The sequence below is a fragment of the Pseudophryne corroboree genome, chromosome 2 (genome assembly GCF_028390025.1).
Source record: "Pseudophryne corroboree isolate aPseCor3 chromosome 2, aPseCor3.hap2, whole genome shotgun sequence".
Lineage (NCBI taxonomy): Eukaryota > Metazoa > Chordata > Amphibia > Anura > Myobatrachidae > Pseudophryne > Pseudophryne corroboree.
The window spans coordinates 858,983,796-859,000,058 of NC_086445.1; positions in this window are offsets into that span (position 1 = coordinate 858,983,796).

The following is a 16,263-nucleotide window of genomic DNA, read 5'->3' on the forward strand; positions in this document are numbered from 1 at the left end:
AACGAAAGGACTGCATTTGATAATGTGGTACCTTCTTAGAATGCTGCGGGGGAACATAAGGTAAAAAAATAAGAATTTACTCACCGGTAATTCTATTTCTCGTAGTCCGTAGTGGATGCTGGGACTCCGTAAGGACCATGGGGAATAGCGGCTCCGCAGGAGACTGGGCACAACTATAAAGAAAGCTTTAGACTACTGGTGTGCACTGGCTCCTCCCACTATGACCCTCCTCCAGACTTCAGTTAGGATACTGTGCCCGGAAGAGCTGACACAATAAGGAAGGATTTTGAATCCCGGGTAAAACTCATACCAGCCACACCAATCACACCGTATAACTCGTGATACAATACCCAGTTAACAGTATGATAACAGCTGAGCCTCTCAACAGATGGTTCAACAATAACCCTTTAGTTAAGCAATAACTATATACAAGTATTGCAGACAATCCGCACTTGGGATGGGCGCCCAGCATCCACTACGGACTACGAGAAATAGAATTACCGGTGAGTAAATTCTTATTTTCTCTAACGTCCTAAGTGGATGCTGGGACTCCGTAAGGACCATGGGGATTATACCAAAGCTCCCAAACGGGCGGGAGAGTGCGGATGACTCTGCAGCACCGAATGGGCAAACTCTAGGTCCTCCTCAGCCAGGGTGTCAAACTTGTAGAATTTAGCAAACGTGTTTGACCCCGACCAAGTAGCTGCTCGGCAAAGTTGAAGAGCCGAGACCCCTCGGGCAGCCGCCCAAGAAGAGCCCACCTTCCTCGTGGAATGGGCTTTCACTGATTTAGGATGCGGCAGTCCAGCCGCAGAATGTGCAAGCTGAATCGTACTACAGATCCAGCGAGCAATAGTCTGCTTTGAAGCAGGTGCACCCAACTTGTTGGGCGCATACAGGATAAAGAGCGAGTCAGTCTTTCTGACTCCAGCCGTCCTGGAAACATAGATTTTCAGGGCCCTGACTACGTCCAACAACTTGGAAGCCTCCAAGTCATTTGTAGCCGCAGGCACCACGATAGGTTGGTTCAGATGAAAAGCTGATACCACCTTAGGGAGAAACTGGGGACGAGTCCTCAATTCTGCCCTATCCATATGGAAAATCAGATAAGGGCTTTTACATGACAAAGCCGCCAATTCTGATACACGCCTGGCCGAAGCTAAGGCCAACAACATGACCACTTTCCACGTGAGATATTTCAAATCCACGGTTTTCAGTGGCTCAAACCAATGTGACTTTAGGAAATCTAACACCACGTTGAGATCCCAAGGTGCCACAGGAGGCACAAAAGGGGGCTGAATATGCAGCACTCCCTTAACAAAAGTCTGAACTTCAGGCAGTGAAGCCAGTTCTCTCTGGAAGAAAATCGGTAGAGCCAAAATCTGGACCTTAATGGAACCCAATTTAAGGCCCACAGTCACCCCTGACTGTAGGAAGTGCAGGAAACGGCCCAGCTGAAATTCCTCCGTTGGGGCCTTCCTGGCCTCACACCACGCAACATATTTTCGCCATATGCGGTGATAATGGTTTGCGGTTACTTCTTTCCTAGCTTTAATCAGCGTAGGAATGACTTCCTCCGGAATGCCCTTTTCCTTCAGGATCCGGTGTTCAACCGCCATGCCGTCAAACGCAGCCGCGGTAAGTCTTGGAACAGACAGGGCCCCTGCTGCAGCAGGTCTTGTCTGAGCGGTAGAGACCATGGGTCCTCTGAGATCATTTCTTGAAGTTCCGGGTACCAAGCTCTTCTTGGCCAATCCGGAACAATGAGTATAGTTCTTACTCCTCTTCTCCTTATTATCCTCAGTACCTTTGGTATGAGAGGAAGAGGAGGGAACACATAAACCGACCGGTACACCCACAGTGTCACTAGAGCGTCCACAGCTATCGCCTGCGGGTCTCTTGACCTGGCGCAATACTTTTCTAGCTTTTTGTTTAGGCGGGACGCCATCATGTCCACCTGTGGCCTTTCCCAACGGTTTACAATCAGTTGGAAGACTTCTGGATGAAGTCCCCACTCTCCCGGGTGGACGTTGTGCCTGCTGAGGAAGTCTGCTTCCCAGTTGTCCACTCCCGGAATGAACACTGCTGACAGTGCTAACACGTGATTTTCCGCCCATCGGAGAATCCTTGTGGCTTCTGCCATTGCCTTCCTGCTTCTCGTGCCGCCCTGTCGGTTTACATGGGCGACCACCGTGATGTTGTCTGACTGGATCAGTACCGGCTGGTTTTGAAGCAGGGGTTTTGCCTGACTTAGGGCATTGTAAATGGCCCTTAGTTCCAGAATATTTATGTGCAGGGAAGTCTCCTGACTTGACCATAGTCCTTGGAAGTTTCTTCCCTGTGTGACTGCCCCCCAGCCTCGAAGGCTGGCATCCGTGGTCACCAGGACCCAGTCCTGTATGCCGAATCTGCGGCCCTCTTGAAGATGAGCACTCTGCAGCCACCACAGCAAAGACACCCTTGTCCTTGGAGACAGGGTTATCAGCCGATGCATCTGAAGATGCGATCCGGACCACTTGTCCAACAGGTCCCACTGAAAGGTTCTTGCATGAAACCTGCCGAATGGAATCGCTTCGTAGGAAGCTACCATCTTTCCCAGGATCCGCGTGCAGTGATGCACCGACACCTGTTTTGGTTTTAGGAGGCCTCTGACTAGAGATGACAGCTCCTTGTCCTTCTCCTCCGGGAGAAACACTTTTTTCTGTTCTGTGTCCAGAACCATCCCCAGGAACAGTAGACGTGTCGTAGGGACCAGCTGTGACTTTGGAATGTTTAGAATCCAGCCGTGCTGTTGTAGCACCTCCCGAGATAGTGCTACCCCGACCAACAACTGCTCTCTGGACCTCGCCTTTATCAGGAGATCGTCCAAGTACGGGATAATTAAAACTCCCTTCTTTCGAAGGAGTATCATCATTTCGGCCATTACCTTGGTAAAGACCCTCGGAGCCGTGGATAGACCGAACGGCAACGTCTGGAATTGGTAATGACAATCCTGTACCACAAATCTGAGGTACTCCTGGTGAGGATGGTAAATGGGGACATGCAGGTAAGCATCCTTGATGTCCAGTGATACCATGTAATCCCCCTCGTCCAGGCTTGCAATAACCGCCCTGAGCGATTCCATCTTGAACTTGAATTTTTTTATATATGTGTTCAAGGATTTCAAATTTAAAATGGGTCTCACCGAACCGTCCGGTTTTGGTACCACAAACATTGTGGAATAGCAACCCCGTCCTTGTTGAAGTAGGGGTACCTTTACTATCACCTGTTGTGAATACAGCTTGTGAATTGCCTGTAACACTGCCTCCCTGCCTGAGGGAGTGGTTGGCAAGGCAGATTTGAGGAAACGGCGGGGGGGAGACGTCTCAAATTACAGCTTGTACCCCTGAGATACTGTGGCCGGAGGGACCCCAGCCACGAGGGAAATGGCCGCCTGCAGCACTGAAGGGGTTAACCCCTAGTGCCCGGCGCCATTTTTTCAGACAATGGGCGCTTGGCGCCAGATTTGAAATAGACTGTGGGCGCTAGGCGCCGTGTGTCATAATATGTTTAAAATTGTATTTTATATGTGCCGTGGTCCCGGACCCCTCCGGAGACCACGGCAGTGAGGACAGCCCCCCGGCGCGCTCAGCAGTGTGTGCACGCCGGGGGAGAGGAGGCAGCCACTGACCGCCGGAGTCCGGGAGCTCCGCTCCCGGCAGCGGTCAGTGTAGCCCCGGGCGCACTGGAGTGTGCGCGCCGGGGAGAAGGGTGAGCGCTGCGGCTGGGAGCTCGGCTCCCGCTGCAGTGCTCTCTGTAAGAGCCGCCGCTGGGGGCCGGGAGCTCTGCTCCCGGCGCCTCAGCCCGTCGGAGGTGGCCAGCCGCGGCAGCCGGGACGGACGTCCCGGGCTGCTAGCTGGCGAGGGGTGTGCGCCGCAGCCCGGCTCCCCGCCGGACGCTGCGGCGAGGCTAATAGTCAGCGCCGCTCATGGGGGACCGGGCTAGCCGGCTCCCTAGCGGTGTGGGGGACATTAGGCTGCCGAGCAGGATGGTGAAGCGCTGGGGTCCGGGAGCTACGCTCCCGGCGCCTCAGCGATGAAACAAGCCAGGGTCACGGCGGCCGGGACAAGTGTCCCGGGCCGCCGGACTTCGGTACAGGGGGGTGCGCCGCTGCGTGCGGCGAGGCCACTGGTTAGTGCCACACTGGGGGGACAGGGAGAGCCAGCTCCCTGGAACCCCAGAGGCAGGAAGGCAGGCTGGAGGATGGGGGAAGCCAGCCCCATACCTCCAGCACTGAGAGAGAGCCCTAGCAGCCAGGCTGCAGGGCTAGGGAAGCCCAGCGCTGAGCGCTGGGCACAGTAGTTAAATAATGACATACAGTGTGTTGTAAGGCACTGCAGTGCCTGAGTATGTAGAGTCTGTGCAGGGCACAGGCTCAGTGTATATTTACAGGGAAATGTACAGTGTGATTTAAATGTAATGTATTTAAAGATAAATTGCACTTACTTGATTGTGTGTCTCAGGAGGGGGGAATCCATAGCTGTGCAGGCTGATGGATTCTCCCAGACCTTTTCCCCAAAAACAGAATGTTTTCCCATCCAGCCTCACATTTCCAAGAGGCACAGGGAGAGAGAGAAGCAGCTTAGCTATGAAACAAGCTGAGTGGTTTCTTGGAGCTCCATGGAGATCAGCCGTAGTGCCAAGAAACCTGGACCGGGGAGCCAGGCTGCCCAGCTCTGGAGCCCAAATCCAGGCTGCAGGCAGTGAGAGGGGTCCCGGGCAGGTTTCTGGAAGTCAGTTTAGGAGGGAAAACTTCCCCCCAGCCAGACTGAACGGCACCGGGGAGTATCCTGACTCTCCCAGATGGGAGAGTCCAAGGAGACCGACCACTCCCCACTGTCCATAGGGAACAATGTTAGGTGTGCATGAGACCAGAGCATGCACAGCTCATGGGTAAACATTGATTGGTTGTGCACCACAGGGCGGGCTTACCCCCTGTGGTAAGGGGTCTTGGAGAGGGATAAAAGAAGGGCAGTTGGCCCATAGGAGTGTGTATTGTAACATCTTCTTCTGCTGAAAACATCTAATTGTATGCTGTTGCCCCTAGCAATAGGGAAGAGCCTTTTTAAAGGTTATCATTGAGCAATAAACATCTTTGCCTCAAGAAGACTGCTTCATCTTGTGACCAACAGGGTTAGGCCAAACCTAGCCCCGTCCTCCGGCTGTCCAGGGAAGCACCTAGCGTCTCTAAGCTCCGCCTTCCGCCAGCTACCGGTAGAGGCCTAGCAAGTGGCTAGTGGGGATTCGTCAGCACCACACAGCTGTGGTAAGGCAGTGCGTCGGCACATACAGAGCAGAACCGTGGTTCCAAACGCCACGGCAGGTTAGGAGTTTGGTGGTGGCAGCGAGAACCCGCCCACAGCGCAGTGGGTGGAGTCAGTAACAGGCGGTTACTGACGGTAAGCGGGAATCCCCTATGTGGTCAGGCCTCGTGCGGCTTGACCTCCCAATCTGTGCGCAGTCAACGGGACGCGAAAGCGGCGAGTGCTTTCGTACGGTACCGTCCTGTCACTTGGTGGCATAGTGGTGGGATATTCCCAGGCGGCTTTTCATCACCCGATTGGAGAAGCCGAGTTACTCAGGAGAGGAGTAACTGCAGCGCAGGAGAACGCACAAGATGGCGGAATTCAGCGGAATGTGCAAGGATGATCTGGAGATCGTATGCCAGGACAAGGGTGTGGAAATCCCTTTCAACGCGTCCAGGAGCGTCATGCAGGCGGCGCTCAGGAGCTGGGAGGAGTCTCATCGGGTAGAGGTGGAAAACACTGACGGCGTCAGCATCGCAGAGGACGACCCAACAGTGGACCTTCGCACAGGACCGGTGAGATCCACAAGCCCCGCCCTCTCTCACAACAGCCATGTTTCCCAGCAATCCCTAGCAGGGCCAGGATCCCAACGTCCCAGGGGGGGCGACCCGGATACCCTAGCAGATCGGCTAGCGGAATTGGGGGAAAGGGCAACGGAGCAAGAACGCATGCTTGTCATTCGGATGTGGCATGCGGAGCGGGCATCACAGGCCGTGGTACCCCGGGAGCCGTTGTCAGCTGTTGTACACAGATCAGGACGTATTGAGTTTGCCAAGTTTGCAGACAGTGATGGGGACATTGATGGACATTTGCAAGTTTTTGAAAGGACTTGTAAACTACACGATCTACCCAAGTCAGAGTGGGTGAGACACCTTGTGCCCACTCTGCATGGAGAGGCCTTGGAGGCCTATCGAGGAGTGGCCGCGGAGGACTGTGGGAACTACGACGAAGTCGCGAAGGCCCTCCTCCAGCGATTCTTCATCACTCCAGAGTCTTACAGGAAGAAGTTCAGAGACTTGCCCAAGAATCCTAGCAGCACCCATGAGCAGTTCGCCACACAGCTGCGGCAGTACATGGTGAAGTGGGTGAAGGATTCGGAAGCCACTACATGGGACGCACTGATCGACCTGATCTGCAGGGAGCAGTTCTACCGCAGGTGCGCCCAAGAAGTGAAGGAGTGGGTGCTAGATCGGGAGCCACCCAGCTTAAAAATGGCTGCCCAATTAGCCGACAAATATGTGGCAATTCGGCCACGGGGGCAGAAGCGCCCCGCCAGCAGCCAGCTCCAACAGACTGTACCACCAAGGGGACCACCCTCTTCAGCTCATCACCCCCAAAGACAAGCATCTTCCAACCCGGGTGCTCTTGGCCAGCAACCGCACCGCAGCATCCCTGCAACTGATCAGAGATCATCGGTGCCACGACTGGAGAAGAAGTGCTACGGCTGTGGGAAAATCGGACATCTGAGGATGAACTGTCCTGCATCCCAAGCACCCCAGACTCGTGCCCCAAATCCGAGTGCTGGAGCCCGGCTTGCTTGTTTGACGAGAGGAGATGAGATTACAGAGACTGTTCCCCCTCCAGTCAGTCCGATGGAGTGTGGCGAGAGACAGGTGCACTCTGCGGAGAGAGTCACCTGCATGGCCAAACAGCCCCTACACAACATGTGGAGGCACCTGCAGCCAGTCCACGTGGGACCCCTGCAGGGAGAAGGCCTAAGAGACTCAGGGGCCTCAATCACTGTGGTGAGCCCCCACCTTATAGATCCTGCTGCAGTATTGCAGGGTCGCACTGCCACGATCACCCTGGCAGAAGGAACAGAAAATAAGATTTTACTTACCGATAAATCTATTTCTCGGAGTCCGTAGTGGATGCTGGGGTTCCTGAAAGGACCATGGGGAATAGCGGCTCCGCAGGAGACAGGGCACAAAAAGTAAAGCTTTTCCAGATCAGGTGGTGTGCACTGGCTCCTCCCCCTATGACCCTCCTCCAGACTCCAGTTAGGTACTGTGCCCGGACGAGCGTACACAATAAGGGAGGATTTTGAATCCCGGGTAAGACTCATACCAGCCACACCAATCACACCGTACAACCTGTGATCTAAACCCAGTTAACAGTATGATAACAGCGGAGCCTCTGAAAGATGGCTTCCTTCAACAATAACCCGAATTAGTTAACAATAACTATGTACAATTTATGCAGATAATCCGCACTTGGGATGGGCGCCCAGCATCCACTACGGACTCCGAGAAATAGATTTATCGGTAAGTAAAATCTTATTTTCTCTATCGTCCTAGTGGATGCTGGGGTTCCTGAAAGGACCATGGGGATTATACCAAAGCTCCCAAACGGGCGGGAGAGTGCGGATGACTCTGCAGCACCGAATGAGAGAACTCCAGGTCCTCCTTAGCCAGAGTATCAAATTTGTAAAATTTTACAAACGTGTTCTCCCCTGACCACGTAGCTGCTCGGCAAAGTTGTAATGCCGAGACCCCTCGGGCAGCCGCCCAAGATGAGCCCACCTTCCTTGTGGAGTGGGCCTTTACAGATTTAGGCTGTGGCAGGCCTGCCACAGAATGTGCAAGTTGGATTGTGCTACAGATCCAACGAGCAATCATCTGCTTAGACGCAGGAGCACCCATCTTGTTGGGTGCATACAATATAAACAACGAGTCAGATTTTCTGACTCCAGCTGTCCTTGCAATATATATTTTTAATGCTCTGACAACGTCCAGTAACTTGGAGTCCTCCAAGTCACTTGTAGCCGCAGGCACTACAATAGGCTGGTTCAGATGAAATGCTGACACCACCTTAGGGAGAAAATGCGGACGAGTCCGCAGTTCTGCCCTGTCCGAATGGAAAATCAGATATGGGCTTTTGTAAGATAAAGCTGCCAATTCTGATACTCTCCTGGCAGAAGCCAGGGCTAGAAGCATGGTCACTTTCCAAGTGAGATATTTCAAATCCACCTTTTTTAGTGGTTCAAACCAATGAGATTTTAGAAAGTCCAAAACCACATTGAGATCCCACGGTGCCACTGGAGGCACCACAGGAGGCTGTATATGCAGCACTCCCTTAACAAAGGTCTGGACTTCAGGGACTGAGGCCAATTCTTTTTGAAAGAAAATCGACAGGGCCGAAATTTGAACCTTAATAGATCCCAATTTGAGACCCATAGACAATCCTGATTGCAGGAAATGTAGGAATCGACCCAGTTGAAATTCCTCCGTCGGAGCACTCCGATCTTCGCACCACGCAACATATTTTCGCCAAATTCGGTGATAATGTTGCACGGTTACTTCCTTCCTTGCTTTAATCAAAGTAGGAATGACTTCTTCCGGCATGCCTTTTTCCTTTAGGATCCGGCGTTCAACCGCCATGCCGTCAAACGCAGCCGCGGTAAGTCTTGAAACAGACAGGGACCCTGCTGAAGCAAGTCCCTCCTTAGAGGTAGAGGCCACGGATCTTCCGTGATCATCTCTTGAAGTTCCGGGTACCAAGTCCTTCTTGGCCAATCCGGAACCACTAGTATCGTTCTTACGCCTCTTTGCCGTATAATTCTCAATACTTTTGGTATGAGAGGCAGAGGAGGAAACACATACACCGACTGGTACACCCAAGGCGTTACCAGCGCGTCCACAGCTATTGCCTGCGGATCTCTTGACCTGGCGCAATACCTGTCCAGTTTTTTGTTGAGGCGAGACGCCATCATGTCCACCATTGGTCTTTCCCAACGGGTTACCAGCATGTGGAAGACTTCCGGATGAAGTCCCCACTCTCCCGGGTGAAGATCGTGTCTGCTGAGGAAGTCTGCTTCCCAGTTGTCCACTCCCGGGATGAACACTGCTGACAGTGCTATCACATGATTCTCTGCCCAGCGAAGAATCCTTGCAGCTTCTGCCATTGCACTCCTGCTTCTTGTGCCGCCCTGTCTGTTCACATGGGCGACTGCCGTGATGTTGTCCGACTGGATCAACACCGGTTTTCCCTGAAGCAGAGGTTCTGCCTGGCTTAGAGCATTGTATATTGCTCTTAGTTCCAGAATGTTTATGTGAAGAGACGTTTCCAGACTCGTCCATACTCCCTGGAAGTTTCTTCCTTGTGTGACTGCTCCCCAGCCTCTCAGGCTGGCGTCCGTGGTCACCAGGATCCAATCCTGTATGCCGAATCTGCGGCCCTCCAATAGATGAGGACTCTGCAACCACCACAGAAGAGACACCCTTGTCCTTGGAGACAGGGTTATCCGTAGGTGCATCTGAAGATGCGACCCTGACCATTTGTCCAACAGATCCCTTTGGAAAATTCTTGCGTGGAATCTGCCGAATGGAATTGCTTCGTAAGAAGCCACCATTTTTCCCAGGACTCTTGTGCATTGATGTACAGACACCTTTCCTGGTTTTAGGAGGTTCCTGACAAGCTCGGATAACTCCTTGGCTTTTTCCTCCGGGAGAAAAACCTTTTTCTGAACCGTGTCCAGAATCATCCCTAGGAACAGCAGCCGAGTTGTCGGCATTAACTGGGATTTTGGAATATTCAGAATCCACCCGTGCTGTTTTAGCACTTCTTGAGACAGTGCTAATCCCATCTCTAGCTGTTCTCTGGACCTTGCCCTTATTAGGAGATCGTCCAAGTATGGGATAATTAATATGCCTTTTCTTCGAAGAAGAATCATCATCTCGGCCATTACCTTTGTAAAGATCCGAGGTGCCGTGGACAATCCGAACGGCAGCGTCTGAAACTGATAGTGACAGTTTTGTACAACGAACCTGAGGTACCCCTGGTGTGAGGGGTAAATTGGAACGTGGAGATACGCATCCTTGATGTCCAAGGATACCATAAAGTCCCCCTCTTCCAGGTTCGCTATCACTGCTCTGAGTGACTCCATCTTGAACTTGAACTTCTTTATGTACAGGTTCAAGGACTTCAGATTTAGAATAGGCCTTACCGAGCCATCCGGCTTCGGTACCACAAAAAGAGTGGAATAATACCCCTTCCCTTGTTGTAGAAGAGGTACCTTGACTATCACCTGCTGAGAGTACAGCTTGTGAATGGCTTCCAAAACCGTCTCCCTTTCGGAGGGGGACGTTGGTAAAGCAGACTTCAGGAAACGGCGAGGTGGATCTGTCTCTAATTCCAACCTGTACCCTTGAGATATTATCTGCAGGATCCAGGGATCTACCTGCGAGTGAGCCCACTGCGCGCTGTAATTTTTGAGACGACCGCCCACCGTCCCCGAGTCCGCTTGAGAAGCCCCAGCGTCATGCTGAGGCTTTTGTAGAAGCCGGGGAGGGCTTCTGTTCCTGGGAAGGAGCTGCGTGTTGCTGTCTCTTCCCTCGACCTCTGCCTCGTGGCAGATATGAATAGCCCTTTGCTCTCTTATTTTTAAAGGAACGAAAGGGCTGCGGTTGAAAAGTCGGTGCCTTTTTATGTTGGGGAGTGACTTGAGGTAGAAAGGTGGATTTCCCGGCTGTAGCCGTGGCCACCAAATCTGATAGACCGACTCCAAATAACTCCTCCCCTTTATACGGCAAAACTTCCATATGCCGTTTTGAATCCGCATCGCCTGTCCACTGTCGCGTCCATAAAGCTCTTCTGGCCGAAATGGACATAGCACTTACCCGTGATGCCAGTGTGCAGATATCCCTCTGTGCATCACGCATATAAAGAAATGCATCCTTTATTTGTTCTAACGACAGTAAAATATTGTCCCTGTCCAGGGTATCAATATTTTCAATCAGGGACTCTGACCAAACTACCCCAGCACTGCACATCCAGGCAGTCGCTACAGCTGGTCGTAGTATAACACCTGCATGTGTGTATATACTTTTTTGGATATTTTCCATCCTCCTATCTGATGGATCTTTAAGTGCGGCCGTCTCAGGAGAGGGTAACGCCACTTGTTTAGATAAGCGTGTTAGCGCCTTGTCCACCCTAGGAGGTGTTTCCCAGCGCTCCCTAACCTCTGGCGGGAAAGGGTATAATGCCAATAATTTCTTTGAAATTATCAGCTTTTTATCAGGGGCAACCCACGCTTCATTACACACGTCATTTAATTCTTCTGATTCAGGAAAAACTATAGGTAGTTTTTTCACACCCCACATAATACCCTGTTTAGTGGTACCTGTAGTATCAGCTAAATGTAACGCCTCCTTCATTGCCAAAATCATATAACGTGTGGCCCTACTGGAAAATACGGTTGATTCGTCACCGTCACCACTGGAGTCAGTGCCTGTGTCTGGGTCTGTGTCGACCGACTGAGGCAAAGGGCGTTTCACAGCCCCTGACGGTGTTTGAGTCGCCTGGACAGGCACTAATTGATTGTCCGGCCGCCTCATGTCGTCAAACGACTGCTTTAGCGTGTTGACACTATCCCGTAGTTCCATAAATAAAGGCATCCATTCTGGTGTCGACTCCCTAGGGGGTGACATCCTCATATTTGGCAATTGCTCCGCCTCCACACCAATATCGTCCTCATACATGTCGACACACACGTACCGACACACAGCAGACACACAGGGAATGCTCCTAACGAAGACAGGACCCACTAGCCCTTTGGGGAGACAGAGGGAGAGTTTGCCAGCACACACCAAAAGCGCTATATATATATCAGGGATAGCCTTATAATAAGTGCTCCCTTATAGCTGCTTTGTTATATCAAAATATCGCCATAAATTTGCCCCCCCCTCTCTGTTTTACCCTGTTTCTGTAGTGCAGTGCAGGGGAGAGACTTGGGAGCCGTCCTGACCAGCGGAGCTGTGAGAGGAAATGGCGCCGTGTGCTGAGGAGATAGGCCCCGCCCCTTTTCTGGCGGGCTCGTCTCCCGCTATTTAGAGAAATCAGGCAGGGGTTAAATATCTCCATATAGCCTCTAGGGGCTATATGTGAGGTATTTTTAGCCTTTATATAGGTTACATTTGCCTCCCAGGGCGCCCCCCCCCAGCGCCCTGCACCCTCAGTGACCGCGTGTGAAGTGTGCTGAGAGGAAAATGGCGCACAGCTGCAGTGCTGTGCGCTACCTTTAGAAGACTGCAGGAGTCTTCAGCCGCCGATTCTGGACCTCTTCTGACTTCAGCATCTGCAAGGGGGCCGGCGGCGCGGCTCCGGTGACCATCCAGGCTGTACCTGTGATCGTCCCTCTGGAGCTTGATGTCCAGTAGCCAAGAAGCCAATCCATCCTGCACGCAGGTGAGTTGACTCCTTCTCCCCTCAGTCCCTCGCTGCAGTGATCCTGTTGCCAGCAGGAATCACTGTAAAATAAAAAACCTAGCTAAACTTTTTCTAAGCAGCTCTTTAGGAGAGCCACCTAGATTGCACCCTTCTCGGCCGGGCACAAAAATCTAACTGGAGTCTGGAGGAGGGTCATAGGGGGAGGAGCCAGTGCACACCACCTGATCTGGAAAAGCTTTACTTTTTGTGCCCTGTCTCCTGCGGAGCCGCTATTCCCCATGGTCCTTTCAGGAACCCCAGCATCCACTAGGACGATAGAGAAAAAGCGGTTCCCATGGCAAGAGTCTACCTGGACTGGGGAGCTGGACCAGAGTTGCGAGAAGTTGCCGTCATGGATGGTCTCCCAACTGATGTGGTCTTAGGAAATGACCTGGGTGGTGGGATCGTCACTACGTTTGTTGGCGCCATTCCCCGGAGTCAAGTTCCAAACCCACCGTTGACATCAGCTACTCCAGCACAGCCCAGCCCAGAGGAAAAGACTACAGCTGCTAGACAACTGCCAGCACAGCCAACCACAGCATCAACCAGCCCAGAGGAAAAGATTACAGCGGCTAGATCAGCACATCGACCCCGCATGCCTTTAGCCTCTGGTATGCCCACGTCCACTAGCAACACAGAGGATGTCGGTTCCAGCTCGTTTGATCCTGTGGGGGTGCCCAATGATGCTCCTGACCCAAGTGGTTTGCCAACTCCGGCGGTGAGTATGAGAAACCACACTGACTTTTCCATGACTGACCCCTACCAGACTGACCCTAGTAGTCCCCACCTAGATCCCCCTGTAGAGTGTCCCAATTTAGGAGAGATTGAGGGCCACAGGCAGGAGTTTAGGGAGGCTCAACTCTCTGACCCATCCCTGAAAGGCATGAGGCGCCACTCTGGCAGCGGCCTTGACAGGGTTGGGGCGGGGAGGTCGACCTGGCGGGAAGGGTTAAGGTACAGGGTAGCCAGGAAAGTGGGAGGGGATAGACCAGATAGGGAATGTGTCCAACTGGTCCCCCCAGGGAACTTTCCTGTGCAACCGGTGTCGGTTGCCAGCGAAACCCCTTTGGACAGTAACCCGGAGACAGACCGTACCCTGAAGTGCCTGACACAGAGCTTACCCTGGTCTGGAATGTCGGATGACGCCCAGACCAACTGTAAGGCTGGTGCCATGCGTTGGCAGCCGGGGCACTCCAGCGGATGTGTTGTCTCTGGGCCTCTGCCCATAGGAGAACCCTTGCAGCAAGTTGCTGTGGACATAGCAGGTCCCCTGCCTGTGCGCAGTAGATCGGGGAAGACACGCAGCCTCCCTGTAGTGGATGCCACACAGGATCGAGAGGCTGGTGGTCTGGCCGCCATCACTGTGGCACAGGTAGCGGACGAGGAGGAAGGAGTAGGCCTAGGTGACAGGGTAGGTTTCCCGAGTCATAGGTCGACGGAGGAGGATTGGAGGGCAGACAGTTGCCAGATAGGTATGACGGAGGTGCAGTGCCTGGGGCACAATGTGGGAGGAGACAGGGGTAGGCCCAACCCAGAGGGGGTGGAGGCAACCAGAGGCTGTCCCCGACCCACATCACCCAGACAGGTACTGACCTTAGAACCTGTAAGGCCCTACGGACATGTTGTCATTGACTTTAGTCCTGTAGTGAACCCCTTGACAGAGATGGCTAGGAAGGGCATTCCCAAGTCAGTGGACTTTGCACCCGCTTGCGAGTTGGCATTCCAGTCATTAAAGGAGGCTCAGGTACCCGCTCCAGTGCTGATGGCGCACATTCTTGACCAGGACTGTGTGTTACGAACTATTGCGCCACTGCACGGACTGGGAGCAGTACCGAGCCAGAAAGAGCCATATGGGCAGGAGCACCCTGTGGCCTGGTTGAGCAGTATACTGCTATTGTGGGAGGTGGGGTATGCCACAGTTGAGACACCGTGGGTGGCACTTGTTTGTAACCGGCCCCCCACCGTGGTGACTTACCACCTACCTGTTAGGTGGCTGTAACCTACCTTGGGGGAATTGGACAGACTTTTGTGGTGGAGCCTTGAACTTGGACTTCAGGTGGACTATTTGAACATTGTGCACCCACGAAGAGAGGCCCACTACACTATGGATGAACTGTCTAGGCCAGAGCCTACACCCCCCAGGTAGCGTCCCCTTCACCCCAACGGACTGCGGGACCAGGACCCAAATCGTTGGGACATGGGTCCCTGGTTGACCCGCTTGAATGGGGGGGAGGAGTGTGGCCGGAGGGACCCCAGCCACGAGGGAAATGGCCGCCTGCAGCACTGAAGGGGTTAACCCCTAGTGCCCGGCGCCATTTTTTTAGACAATGGGCGCTTGGCGCCAGATTTGAAATAGACTGTGGGCGCTAGGCGCCGTGTGTCATAATATGTTTAAAATTGTATTTTATATGTGCCGTGGTCCCGGACCCCTCCGGAGACCACAGCAGTGAGGACAGCCCCCCGGCGCGCTCAGCAGTGTGTGCACGCCGGGGGAGAGGAGGCAGCCGCTGACCGCCAGAGTCCGGGAGCTCCGCTCCCGGCAGCGGTCAGTGTAGCCCCGGGCGCACTGGAGTGTGCGCGCCGGGGAGAAGGGTGAGCGCTGCGGCTGGGAGCTCGGCTCCAGCTGCAGTGCTCTCTGTAAGAGCCGCCGCTGGGGGCCGGGAGCTCTGCTCCCGGCGCCTCAGCCCGTCGGAGGTGGCCAGCCGCGGCAGCCGGGACGGACGTCCCGGGCTGCTAGCTGGCGAGGGGGGTGCGCCGCAGCCCGACTCCCCGCCGGACGCTGCGGCGAGGCTAATAGTCAGCGCCGCTCATGGGGGACCGGGCTAGCCGGCTCCCTAGCGGTGTGGGGGACATTAGGCTGCCGAGCAGGATGGTGAAGCGCTGGGGTCCGGGAGCTACGCTCCCGGCGCCTCAGCGCTGAAACAAGCCAGGGTCACGGCGGCCGGGACAAGTGTCCCGGGCCGCCGGACTTCGGTACAGGGGGGTGCGCCGCTGCGTGCGGCGAGGCCACTGGTTAGTGCCACACTGGGGGGACAGGGAGAGCCAGCTCCCTGGAACCCCAGAGGCAGGAAAGCAGGCTGGAGGATGGGGGAAGCCAGCCCCATACCTCCAGCACTGAGAGAGAGCCCTAGCAGCCAGGCTGCAGGGCTAGGGAAGCCCAGCGCTGAGCGCTGGGCACAGTAGTTAAATAATGACATACAGTGTGTTGTAAGGCACTGCAGTGCCTGAGTATGTAGAGTCTGTGCAGGGCACAGGCTCAGTGTATATTTACAGGGAAATGTACAGTGTGATTTAAATGTAATGTATTTAAAGATAAATTGCACTTACTTGATTGTGTGTCCCAGGAGGGGGGAATCCATAGCTGTGCAGGCTGATGGATTCTCCCAGACCTTTTCCCCAAAAACGGAATGTTTTCCCATCCAGCCTCACATTTCCAAGAGGCACAGGGAGAGAGAGAAGCAGCTTAGCTATGAAACAAGCTGAGTGGTTTCTTGGAGCTCCATGGAGATCAGCCGTAGTGCCAAGAAACCTGGACCGGGGAGCCAGGCTGCCCAGCTCTGGAGCCCAAATCCAGGCTGCAGGCAGTGAGAGGGGTCCCGGGCAGGTTTCTGGAAGTCAGTTTAGGAGGGAAAACTTCCCCCCAGCCAGACTGAACGGCACCGGGGAGTATCCTGACTCTCCCAGATGGGAGAGTCCAAGGAGACCGACCACT